Genomic DNA, 12,851 nt, shown 5'->3' with positions numbered 1-12,851 from the left:
CCTCTTTTATAACAGACATTGGGACTTACTGTTATAAGGTAATGCCCTTTGGTCTTAAGAATGCAGGTGCAACGTATCAAAGGTTAGTTACCCAGATGTTTCAAGAACATCTACGTAAAACCATGGAGGTATATATAGTTCATATGCTAGTTAAGACTCAAAATTCGGAAGATCGTATATCACATCTGTCTGACACGTTTAAGATTTTACGAAAATATAATATGTATTTGAATCCAAAAAATTGTGCATTTGGTGTAGCATCAGGCAAGTTTTTAGGTTTTCTTGTTTCTAACCGTGGTATTGAAGTGAATCCTACAAAGATTAAAGCCATTGAAGAAATCCCTGATATACTTTCAAACAAAAAAGAGGTTCAAAGACTAACAGGGAGAATCACAGCATTGGGAAGGTTCATTTCTAAATCATCGGAAAAATATTTTAAATTCTTCTCGGCTCTTAAGAAGCAGGATCATTTTGAATGGGATGAGGAGTGTCAACAAGCACTTAGGGATTTGAAAACATACTTGTCAAATCCACCTTTGATAGCAAAACCAAAGGCTGGGGAGAAACTTTTCATCTACCTTGCTGTTTCAGAAGTTGCGGTAAGCGCGGTTTTGGTTCGAGAAGAGCAGGGTAAACAATCTCCTATCTATTATGTTAGTAAATATTTGTTAGATGCAGAGACACGGTATCCATAATTGGAAAAATTAGCACTTGCTCTAATCATGGCATCTACGAAGTTAAGACCATATTTTCAATGTCATCCTATTGTTGTAGTGACTGCATACCCCCTATGTAATATATTGCATAAACATGAATTGTCAAGAAGGTTAGCTAAATGGGCCATAGAACTAAGTGAATATGAAATCACGTACTTACCTAGAACGGCAATCAAATCACAGATATTAGCTGATTTCGTGGCTGACTTTAGCCAAGGGATGCATCTAGAAGCAGAAAAAAAAGTACAAGTATTTAATAGGGCTAACCCAGGAACATGGACCTTATTTACTGATGGCTCATCTAACGTAAAAGGTGCAAGATTAGGAATTATTTTAGTACCACCTACGGGTGAAACTATTCCGTAACGAACAATGAAGCGGAGTATGAAGCTGTGATTGCAGGTCTAGAATTGGCACGAGAACTTGGTATAAATCAAGTAGTGATCAAAAGTGACTCGCAACTCGTGGTTAATCAAATGCTGGGGACTTACACAGCTAGGGAAGCAAGGATGCAACAGTACTTGAAAAAGGTACGGGAACTGATAAAGCAATTCCAAACTTGGAAGGTCATACAAATATCAAGGGATGAAAATGTTGAAGCAGATGCGTTAGCTAATCTCGCATCCGCAGCTGATGTGGCAAATGATGCAAATGCTTCAGTTATACATTTATTTCATTCAGTTCTCGAACCAGATAAGAATGAGGTAAATTTTAACAATTTAACTTGGGATTGGAGAAACGAAATTGTTGCTTTTTTACAATATGGTACCGTCCCTGACGAGAAGAAGCAAGCGCATGCACTTCGAAAAAAGGCTGCTCGTTACTGTTTAAAACAAGGGAATCTTTATCGTAAGATGTTCGATGGTCCATTAGCAAGATGCCTCGGACCTTCTCAAACGGAGTATGTAATGAGAGAAATACATAAAGGGCATTGCGGGAATCACGCAGGAGGAAGATCACTGGTGAGAACCTTGATTAGAGTAGGATACTACTGGTCTAAAATGGAGGAAGAAGCGGAAAGTTTCGTAGCTAAATGTGATAAGTGTCAAAGGTACGGTAACAACATGCATAGATATGCGGAATTGTTACATCCGGTCATAGCACCATGGCCATTCATGAAGTAGGGAATGGATATCGTGGGTCCATTACTACAAGCAAAAGGACAGGTAAAATTTTTGCTCGTACTTACTGATTATTTCACTAAATGGGTAGAGGCAGGAGCATATAAACAGGTACGAGAAAAGGAGGTCAAAGACTTCATTTGGCGTAATATCATCTCCCGATTTGGTGTACCAAAGGAGATTGTATGCGACAATGGCCCTCAATTTATCGGAGCTCAAGTCACAGAGTTTTTTGAGAGCTGGCAAATAAAGAGGATCACATCTACACCTTATCACCCAGTAGGCAATGGGCAAACAGAATCAACGAACAAAGTCATAATCAACAATTTGAAGAAACGTTTAGAGGAGTCAAAGGGTAATTGGCCTGAAGTGTTACCCGGAGTGTTATGGGCATATCACACGACAACAAAGACGAGCACAGGTGAAACTCCTTTCTCTTTAGTTTATGGAGCCGAAGTATTAATTCCAGTTGAAACAGGAGAACCAAGTACAAGATTCTCACAAGCAACACAAGAGTCTAATGATGAAGAGATGCGGGTCAATTTGGATCTACTGGAAGGCAAGAGAGAAGCCGCATTAATAAGAATGGCAGCACAAGAACAAGTGATCGAACGATATTATAACAGGAAAGCACGACTGCGATACTTCAAAATTGAGGACTTCGTGCTTAAAAAGGTTTTTCAATCTACAAAGGCGGCCAACGCGGGTAAACTAAGTCCAACCTGGGAAGGACCCTACAGAGTTCGAGATATTGCAAGGAAAGGAGCATACGAGTTGGAAACAATGGACGGGAAGGTACTTCCTTCACATTGGAACGCAGTTCATTTGAAGAGATACTACTTCTAAGGAAAAATCCACGGTCAGGTATCACCATGTTAAATTATATTTTTTGAATTGTTAAAATTTTACTAACGATTTTAGATGATAGGCAAAACGCTAACCCGTACTAAATGATGAGTCACGACCTGTAAGGCAAAATGGAATAAACTAAAATTCCTAGCCCAGGGCTACAATTATTCTGATAGAAGTATACACGGGTTAAGTAGTCTTCATCTATAATCGTACCACCGAGTCGCGTATGTATTTCCTTTTCAGGAAAAAGGACCAGGCGAAAGAGACTACCAAGTGCTCGAGGCTTCATATTTCAACACTCAAACACTTGGGGGACTACATAGTATATACAGTCACGTATATGAAAAAGACAAAGGCAAAGAAGATTTAGAAAATCAAGCCTAGAAGAATCAAGTGCGGAGTGAAAGTTACGAAGTCATGGCATCGTAGTATTCTTTCCCATAAGAACAATGGAGTCATCCCTCAAACTCTTCCTAATGTTTTGGAGCTAAAGGGACTATGTACTAAAACGGGTTATAAGGAAAAAACCCGTATCTATTGTTCTTCTCTTGTATAAATCTGTTACAAGGAAAACAGTTACGAGAAAGTTATAGATGTAATTCAAACACATGTAAAGTATTATTCAAAACTTGTCAAAGTTCAGAAATAAAAATTTGTCGAAGTTATTGCAAAAAACATCTGTGTTCCTATTTCTTTTATCGTATGATCACACCATTATCAAGTTGAGACGTCTTCTTCATTAAGTGTCAAAATATAAAAGGGCCCTCTTTTATAAAACTCATGTTATTTAGTCATGGGATTAACAGAAGCATTTTTCAAAGAACAAAAATGCAGACTATTCTTTTAAGTCCTTGAAAATAAAAAGGCAAGAATAGAACATACGGAAGTTCAATGATAATCAAAACTTCTTAATATTTAAAACTAAAGACTAAGTATAAACTGAGTCATCAAATTGTTATACAAAATGCCCCATAACAAGACTTGGGGACTTATACTTCTAAAAATCAACCCTCAAGTGATAGCCAAGGGTTTGATTACAAAAACTCTCAAATGAACCCAAGAACTTTAAATACTGTTTTCCAAACAGGTACCTGCAAAAAGGGGAATTCAAAAACAGATATAAATATTTTCACTGAGAGGAAAGGATTGAAGAAGGATCATCAGCGGGCTCAACTGGAACAGCATCGCCAACAGAAGCGGGTTGATTTCCAACCATTGGAGTATCAATAGATGAAGTTTCAACTTGACTTGCAACAAGGGGCACGATTGAGCTTGAAGAGGGTGCATCACCCGAGGCAATTCCAGCGGTCATGGGGACTTCAACTGCAGAAGTTTCAGTTAAGGGAGCCTCACTCACCGGAACTTCACCCACGGGAACATCAACTCCGGTAGCTTCAGCTTCGGAAACTTCAATCGCGGGAGAAGGGAAGTCCAGTGGTTGTTGAGCTTTTTCAATAGTCTCCATCACCTTAGCTAACTCTGATTCCAAATTAAAGTTTTCTTGGCTGGCTTCAACTAAGGCATCACGACGGGAGTTCAGAAAAGCCCAGCTTACATCAACTGCAACCTTATCTTCAAGAAGCTCATAATCTCTTTCCCAAGCAGCAATTTCATTTTTGAGACCTTCATTTTCATTCAGAGCTGAGTTATAAGAGGCTTGGAGAGAGGCATGAGATTTTTCTAAGGCCTTCACCTGGTCTTCAGAAGTTCGCAGATTTTCTTGGGTCTGAGTCAAATTCTGCATCAAATCTCCAACATAAATTTATTTTTGACTTAAAAGAGCTCTCAGCTCTCTAATCTCTTCACTTGATTTAGATAATTGTTCTGAGAAAGAAGACTCGAGACGCTCTCTTTCTTTCTCAGTCTGACTTGAAGAAGCCTTGACAACCGCAAGCTCTGAAGTTAATGCTCTCACCTGCTGTTCCAGGTTATTCTTACTCTCTTGTAAATCTTCTATTGTTATTTGAGCACTATCAAATTGGTCTTTCCAATTAGCTGCTTCCAACTGAAAGTCACGAGCTTCCCTCTCTGAATCAAGAACAACCTTTTCAGAGTCACGTGCCACCTTCTTTAATAAAGAAATTCTGCTCATCAGCTCTGTACCAATGAGGTTGGCCTGAAAATGATAAGGAAAGAAAAATTAGAATTCTAGAAAAATTCTGGCAAAATTAAAGAAAGAAGGGGCATACCTTCAAGGTGGAATGAACTATGTCGTTCATCGGAGTTAGGCAGCTATGGCTATTCATTTTTTCTTTCTCAATTGGGCCTATTAAAGGTTCAAGCCAAACATCCGCCTGACTGGATTTCCTCAAAAGGCTGTTGTTAGCAGGCACTTCGGTAGTCACGCTCCTCATAGCAATCCTTTTACTTGTAGAACCCGCTTCTATATTGTGGACAGTAGAAGGAGGAGCGGTAGAAGAAGTAAAAACAGCAGCGGGAGGTACGGAAGAAGTTGGAGTAAATAAGGAAGGAACCAAAGGCACGACAGAAGAAGGAAGGGAAGGAACTGAAGATATGGGAGTTGAAGAGGAAGATAGGGGAGGTTCATCCAAAACGGGTCCTAACTCGCCACTCTCAAAACCACTAACGAAAAGCTGGTTAATCGACTCATGAGTATCATGAAGGGTAGCAACATCATCATCAGAGACGAGATTAATAGGCCCGGTAGGAGAAAGATGATGAGAAACTTCTGCTTCGTCAGAGATGATACGTCTCCGAACTCTTGGCCTTCTCACCAAGGAACCATCCTCCTCTTCTTCGCCGGAGCTATCATCGTCTGCGGTTTTTCTTTTTAGAAGAATATCCTGAGCACTTTCTAAAGAAAGTTGGGTTCCTAAACGAGAAGCTGCAACTGCTTCAGCAGTAACACCTCGAATAGCAAAACCTGACAAAGAGAAAATTGAAAGTTAAGGCAATAAAGGGAAAAATTTTACATATGAGAAAGACAAAAACTCATACCGTGAGTCTTTACTTTCCAACCATGACGATTGGAAATAAATTTCTAAGACCTAGCCTCCATAGGAGCGATCTTCAACAATTTATCTACCCAACCACGAAAATTGGGAATGTTCTCCACAACTCCCATGGTTGCTAAAAAAAAGGAAACAAAGTTAAAGAAATTTGTAAATTCGAAAGAAAGAGGTACGGGAGAGATGAGAGACTAACGTGCAAAGTTCCACTTCTCAGGAAAGGGAACATTTTGTTCACCCATTAAACCAACTGTGGGGCAGCAACAAATCGGGCATACCAGCCACGATCCTTATCATCTTCTGGGCTCACCAAAACCCTCTTACTCCTAGCCACTAAGGTAAAGACGCCATTACGAAAAAGTCTAAGGGAGTATAGATGAATTAGGTGGGAGAAGGTGAAATCAACGTTTGCCAAATTGGCCAGATGCCTTAAACAAGCAACAACCCTCCATACAAGCGGGCCAATCTGTGCTAAACAAACTTTGAAGAAACGACAGAAATCGAGAATTACTGGGTCGATAGCTGGTTTAAACCCAAGAGTAAAAGGGTATGTGTAAACGAAAGAGAGTCCAGTCATATATGAAGTAATCCTCTGATTTGGATTGGGGATTATAATGGGAAAATCGTTACTCCAGTGACAATCTTTGCGAACTATGGGAGCTAAAATTTCTGTAATCATAGTGGGGTAAGTATCAGCACGATCTAAACCAGAAATTTGGGTCTGAAGTGATTGTCTATCGTGCTGAAAAGATAAATCGTTAGGGACTATTTCTTCTACCAAGGGTTCCTGTAATGGTTCAGAGGCCTCCTTGCTCTTAGAAGATGATTTTTGAGTAAAAGAACCTCTAGTTCTAGAGGAAGAACCAGGGCTAGGAGAAGGCATGGCAGAACCACCACCACGAGAGGATCCTAAGCTACGAAGTCTCCCACCCCTTCTATGTCTAACAGGGGCATTGGGAAAATTGTCTAAAATAGGAACTCTCTTAGGGTTAGGGTTCGAAGAAGACATGATGAGGAAGAAAAAGAAGTAAACAGAGATTCGCACAATTCAAGTGTTCAAGGAAAAAGTTTTATGTGGTAAAAGGTGAAAGCAAAAATTAAATTTATACTGATGGGCGACCGTCAAAAGTAAAAACGCAGTAATGGAAGGATCACAATAATGGTAACTGATACTTCATGAACAGTGGAGCCGAAAAGACAGCCTGAAAAAGTGTTGTAAACTGTGGAACCAATATGAAGATGACACGTGTCTAAAGCATTAAATGAAAGTGATAATTGAAGCGTCAACTCTGTCAGAACATTAATGGTGACAAAAATTCTCCTTTAATGAATTCCACTTCCCAAATATTCAAACTGACGAATAAATGGAAAGTGGGGGGACTATCTGTATTGGGAAAAATTGTATTTATATATGTATAGTGACATGTCATGACACGTAGACTGATCAAACAGTCAAAGAATTAAGGTTGGTTAACAGACACGAGCAACAACAGATACGAGCAAGTTAAATAAAGAAGGCACGAGCAGTCATACAAATAATTCAACGCTCGTACCTATTCAAGACATTCAAAGGTTAAAGATCGAGAAGAGTCAAGGAAGAGGATAAATTATTTTCTAAGGCCTTCACCTGGTCTTCAGAAGTTCGCAGATTTTCTTGGGTCTGAGTCAAATTCTGCATTCAAATCCTCAGCATAAACTTCTTTTTGACTTAAAAGACTTCAACTCTCTAATCTCTTCACTTGATTTAGATAATTGTTTGAGAAAGAAGATTCAGAGACGCTCTCTTTCTTTCTCACGCTGCTTGAAAAGAAGCTTTGACAACGCAAGCTCTGAAGTTATACTCTACCTGTGTTCCAGGTTATTCTTACTCTCTTGTAATCTTCCTATTGTTATTTGAGCATATTCAAATTGTCCTTCAATTAGGTGCTTTCAATAGAAATTACACGAAGCTTTCTCTCTTGAATCAAGAATAGCCTTCTAGAGTCACGTGCCTTTTCTCTAATAAAAGAAAATTTAGCAAAAGGACAGGTAAAATTTTTGCTCGTGCTTACTGATTACTTCACTAAATGGGTAGAGGCAGGAGCATTTAAACAGGTACGAGAAAAGGAGGTCAGAGACTTCATTTGGCGTAATATCATCTGCCGTTTTGGTGTACCAAAGGAGATTGTATGCGACAATGGCCCTCAATTTATTGGAGCTCAAGTCACTGAGTTTTTTGGAGTTGGCAAATTAAAAGAATCACATCTACACCTTATCACCCAGTAGGCAATGGGCAAGCAGAATCAACGAACAAAGTCATAATCAACAATTTGAAAAAACGTTTAGAGGAATCAAAGGGTAATTGGCCTGAAGTGTTACCCGGAGTTTTATGGGCATATCGCACGACAACAAAGACAAGCATAGGTGAAACTCCTTTCTCTTTAGTTTATGGAGCTGAAGCATTAATCCCAGTTGAAATAGGAGAACCGAGTACAAGATTCTCACAAACAACACAAGAGTCTAATGATGAAGAGATGCGGGTCAATTTGGATCTACTGGAGGGCAAGAGAGAAGCCGCATTAATAAGAATGGCAGCACAAAAGCAAGTGATCGAACGATATTACAACAGAAAAGCACGACTGCGATACTTCAAAACTGGGGACTTCGTGCTTAAAAAAGTTTTTCAATCTACAAAGGCGGCCAACGCGGGTAAACTAAGTCCAACCTGGGAAGGACCCTACAGAGTTCGAGATATTGCAGGAAAAGGAGCATACGAGTTGGAAACAATGGACGGGAAGGTGCTTCCTTCACATTGGAACGCAGTTCATTTGAAGAGATACTACTTCTAAGGAAAAACCCACGGTCAGGTATCACCATGTTAAATTATATTTTTTGAATTGTTAAAATTTTACTAACGATTTTAGATGATAGGCAAAACGCTAACCCGTACTAAATGATGAGTCACGACCTGTAAGGCAAAATGGAATAAACTAAAATTCCTAGCCCAGGGCTACAATTATTCTGATAGAAGTATACACGGGTTAAGTAGTCTTCATCTATAATCGTACCACCGAGTCGCGTATGTATTTCCTTTTCAGGAAAAGGACCAGGCGAAAGAGACTATCAAGTGCTCGAGGCTTCATACTTCAACACTCAAACACTTGGGGGACTACATAGTATATACAGTCACGTATATGAAAAAGACAAAGGCAAAGAAGATTTAGAAAATCAAGCCTAGAAGAATCAAGTGCGGAGTGAAAGATACGAAGTCATGGCATCGTAGTATTCTTTCCCATAAGAACAATGGAGTCATCCCTCAAACTCTTCCTAATGTTTTGGAGCTAATGGGACTATGTACTAAAACGGGTTATAAGGAAAAACCTCGTATCTATTGTTCTTCTCTTGTATAAATTTGTTACAAGGAAAACAGTTACGAGAAAGTTATAGATGTAATTCAAACACATGTAAAGTATTATTCAAAACTTGTCAAAGTTCAGAAATAAAAATTTGTCGAAGTTATTGCAAAAAACATGTGTGTTCCTATTTCTTTTATCGTATGATCACACCATTATGAAGTTGAGACGTCTTCTTCATTAAGTGTCAAAATATAAAAGGGCCCTCTTTTATAAAACTCATGTTATTTAGTCATGGGATTAACAGAAGCATTTTTCAAAGACAAAAATGCAGACTATTCTTTAAGTCCTTAAAAATAAAAAGGCAAGGATAGAACATACGGAAGTGCAATGATAAATGAAAGCTTCCTAATATTTAAAACTAAAGACTAAGTATAAACTTAGTCATCAAATTGTTTATACAAAATTCCCATAACAGACTTGGGGACCTGTACTTCTAAAAATTAACCCTCAATTGATAGCCAAGGGTTTGATTACAAAAACTCTCAAATGAATCCAAGAACTTTAAACACGGTTTTCCAAACAGGTACCTGCAAAAAAGGGAATTCAAAAATAGATATAAATTTTTTCACTAAGAGGAAAGTATTGAAGAAGGATCATCAGCGGGCTCAACTGGAACAACATCGCCAACAGAAGCGGGTTGATTTCCAACCATTGGAGTATCAATAGATGAAGTTTCAACTTGACTTGCAACAAGGGGCACGGTTGAGCTTGAAGAGGGTGCATCACCCGAGGCAATTCCAGCGGTCATGAGGACTTCAACTGCAGAAGTTTCAGTTAAGGGAGCCTCACTCACCGGAACTTCACCCACGGGAACATCAACTCCGGTAGCTTCAGCTTCGGAAACTTCAATCGCGGGAGAAGGGAAGTCCAGTGGTTGTTGAGCTTTTTCAATAGTCTCCATCACCTTAGCTAACTCTGACTCCAGATTAAAGTTTTCTTGGCTGGCTTCAACTAAAGCATCACGACGGGAGTTCAGAAAAGCCCAGCTTACATCAACTGCAACCTTATCTTCAAGAAGCTCATAATCTCTTTCCCAAGCAGCAATTTCATTTTTGAGACCTTCATTTTCATTCAGAGCTGAGTTATAAGAGGCTTGGAGAGAGGCATGAGATTTTTCTAAGGCCTTCACCTGGTCTTCAGAAGTTTGCAGATTTTCTTGGGTCTGAGTCAAATTCTGCATCAAATCTCCAGCATAAACTTCTTTTTGACTTAAAAGAGCTCTCAGCTCTCTAATCTCTTCACTTGATTTAGATAATTGTTCTGAGAAAGAAGACTCGAGACGCTCTCTTTCTTTCTCAGCCTGACTTGAAGAAGCCTTGACAACCGCAAGCTCTGAAGTTAATGCTCTCACCTGCTGTTCCAGGTTATTCTTACTCTCTTGTAAATCTTCTATTGTTATTTGAGCACTATCAAATTGGTCCTTCCAATTAGCTGCTTCCAACTGAAAGTCACGAGCTTTCCTCTCTGAATCAAGAATAGCCTTTTCAGAGTCACGTGCCGCTTTCTCTAATAAAGAAATTCTGCTCATCAGCTCTGTACCAATAAGGTTGGCCTGAAAATGATAAGGAAAGAAAAATTAGAATTCTAGAAAAATTCTGGCAAAATTAAAGAAAGAAGGGGCATACCTTCAAGGTGGAATGAACTATGTCGTTCATCAGAGTCAGTCAGCTATGGCTATTCATCTTTTCTTTCTCAATTGGGCCTATTAAAGGTTCAAGCCAAACATCCACCTGACCGGATTTCCTCAAAAGGCTGTTGTTAGCAGGTACTTCGATAGTCACGCTCCTCATAGCAATCCTTTTACTTGTAGAACCCGCTTCCACATTGTGGACAGTAGAAGGAGGAGCGGTAGAAGAAGTAAAAACAGCAGCGGGAGGTACGGAAGAAGTTGGAGCAGATAAGGAAGGAACTAAAGGTACGACAGAAGAAGGAAGGGAAAGAACTGAAGATATGGGAGTTGAAGAGGAAGATAGGGAGGTTCATCCAAAACGGGTCCTAACTCGCCACTCTCAAAACCACTAACGAAAAGCAGGTTAATTGACTCATGAGTATCATGAGGAGTAGCAACATCATCATCAGAGACGAGATTAACAGGCCCGGTAGCAGAAAGATGATGAGAAACTTCAGCTTCGTCAGAGACGGTACGTCTCCGAACTCTTGGCCTTTTCACCAAGGAACCATCCTCCTCCTCTTCGTCGGAGCTATCATCGTCTGCGGTTTTTCTTTTCAGAAGAATATCCTGAGCACTTTCTAAAGAAAGTTGGGTTCCTAAACGAGAAGCTGCAACTGCTTCAGCAGTAACACCTCGAATAGCAAAACCTGACAAAGAGAAAATTGAAAGTTAAAGCAATAAAGAAAAAAAATTACATATGAGAAAGACAAAAACTCATACTGTGAGTTTTTACTTTCCAACCATGACGAATGGAAATAAATTTCCAAGACCTAGCCTCCATAGGAGCGATATTCAACAATTTACCCAACCACGAAAATTGGGAATGTTCTCCACAACTCCCATGGTTGCTAAAAAAAAAAAAGAGGAAACAAAGTTAAAGAAATTTGTAAATTCGAAAGAAAGAGGTACAGGAGAGATGAGAGACTTACGTGCAAAGTTCCACTTCTCAGGGAAGGGAACGTTTTGTTCACCCACTAAACCAACTGTGGGGGCAGCAACAAATCGGGCATACCAGCCACGATCCTTATCATCTTCTGGGCTCACCAAAACCCTGTCACTCTTAGCTACTAAGGTAAAGACGCCATTACGAAAAAGTCTAAGGGAGTATAGATTAATTAGGTGGGAGAAGGTGAAATCAACATTTGCCAAATTGACCAGATGCCTTAAACAAGAAACAGCCCTCCATACAAGCGGGCCAATCTGTGCTAAACAAACTTTGAAGAAACGACAGAAATTGAGAATTACTGGGTCGATAGCTGGTTTAAACCCAAGAGTAAAAGGGTATATGTAAACGAAAGAGAGTCCAGTCATATATGAAGTAATCCTCTGATTTGGATTGGGGATTACAATGGGAAAATCGTTACTCCAGTGACAATCTTTGCGAACTATGGGAGCTAAAATCTCTGTAATCATAGTGGGGTAAGCATCGGCACGATCTAAACCAGAAATTTGGGTCTGAAGTGATTGTCTATCGTGCTGAAAGATAAATCGTTAGGGACTATTTCTTCTACCAAGGGTTCCTGTAATGGTTCAGAGGCCTCCTTGCTCTTAGAAGATGATTTTTGAGTAAAAGAACCTCTAGTTCTAGAGGAAGAACCAGGGCTAGGAGAAGGCATGGCAGAACCACCACCACGAGAGGATCCTAAGCTACGAAGTCTCCCACCCCTTCTATGTCTAACAGGGGCATTGGAAAAATTGTCTAAAATAGGAACTCTCTTAGGGTTAGGGTTCGAAGAAGACATGATGAGGAAGAAAAAGAAGTAAACAGAGATTCGCACAATTCAAGTGTTCGAGGAAAAAGTTTTATGTGGTAAAAGGTGAAAGGAAAAATTGAATTTATACTGATGGGCGACCGTCAAAAGTAAAAACGCAGTAATGGAAGGATCACAATAATGGTAACTGATACTTCATGAACAGTGGAGCCGAAAAGACAGCCTGAAAAAGTGCTGTAAACTGTGGAACCAATAAGAAGATGACATGTGTTTAAAGTATTAAATGAAGTGATAATTAAAGCGTCAACTCTGTCAGAACATTAATGGTGACAAAAATTCTCCTTTAATGAATTCCACTTCCCAAATATTCAAACTGACGAATAAATGGAAAGTGGGGGGACTATCTGTATTGGG

This window comes from Nicotiana attenuata, unplaced genomic scaffold (assembly GCF_001879085.1).
Source record: "Nicotiana attenuata strain UT unplaced genomic scaffold, NIATTr2, whole genome shotgun sequence".
NCBI classification, from domain to species: Eukaryota; Viridiplantae; Streptophyta; class Magnoliopsida; order Solanales; family Solanaceae; genus Nicotiana; species Nicotiana attenuata.
This window is presented reverse-complemented; position numbering follows the sequence as displayed.